The following is a 973-nucleotide window of genomic DNA, read 5'->3' on the forward strand; positions in this document are numbered from 1 at the left end:
ACACTAAGCAGTTTCTCAGAAAGCTTCTTTGCAGATTTCTTCTGAGGATATTTCCTTTTTCACCATAGCCCTCTATGGGCTTCCAAATATCACTGTGCAAATTCCACAAGAACTGTCTTAGCCAAAAGATTTTTGAGAGGAAAGATGTAACTCTGTGAGATGATTTCACAGAACACAAAGCAGTTTCTCAGAAAGCTTCTTTCCAGTTTTTCTCTGAGGATATTTTCTTTTTCTCCATTGCCTTCTAAGGGCCTCCAAATATCACTTTCCGAATTCCACAAGAACAGGCTTAGCGAGCGACTTCTTGAGGGGAAAGCTGTAACTCTGTGAGATGATTTCACAGAACACTAAGCAGTTTCTCAGATAGCTTCTTTCCGGGTTTCATCTGAGGATATTTCCTTTTCCACCATAGCCCTCTATGGTTTTCTAAATATCACTTGGCAAATTCCTCAAGAACTGTTTTAGGGAAAGGCTTCCTGAGGGGAAAGCTGTAACTCTGTGAGATGATTTCACAGGACACAAAGAAGTTTCTCAGAAAGCTTCTTTCTCTTTTTTATAGGAAGATATTTCCCTTGGCCCTATAGTCTTCAAAGGGATCCGAAATATCTGTTCTCAGATTCCACAGAAATAAGGCTAGCAGAGATCCACGAAATACAGATGTAACCCTGTGAGCGGAAGTCTCACATCACAAAGCAGTTTCTCAGAACGCTTCTTTCCAGTTTTTCTCTGAGGATATTTTCTTTTTCACCGTAGCCCTCCTTGGGTTTCCAAATATCACTCTGCGAATTCCACAAGAACAGGCTTGGCGATCGGCTTCTTGAGGGGAAAGCTACAACTCTCTGAGATGAATTAACAGAATACTAAGCAGTTTCTCAGAAAGCTTCTTTCCAGATTTCGTCTGAAGATATTTCCTTTTTCACCATAGCCCTCTAAGGGCTTCCAAATATCACTTTGCAAATTCCACAAGAACTGT

The 973-nt window shown here is 40.8% G+C and overlaps 1 pseudogene; it reads right to left on the reverse strand.

Annotated features, from left to right (window-relative positions):
- Positions 1 to 49: 49 nt before the first annotated feature.
- The window catches only part of LOC105554145, a 24073-nt pseudogene continuing 23149 nt past the window's right edge, over positions 50 to 973 (reverse strand).

This window comes from Mandrillus leucophaeus, unplaced genomic scaffold, assembly GCF_000951045.1.
Source record: "Mandrillus leucophaeus isolate KB7577 unplaced genomic scaffold, Mleu.le_1.0 Scaffold63, whole genome shotgun sequence".
In the NCBI taxonomy this organism is placed as follows: domain Eukaryota; kingdom Metazoa; phylum Chordata; class Mammalia; order Primates; family Cercopithecidae; genus Mandrillus; species Mandrillus leucophaeus.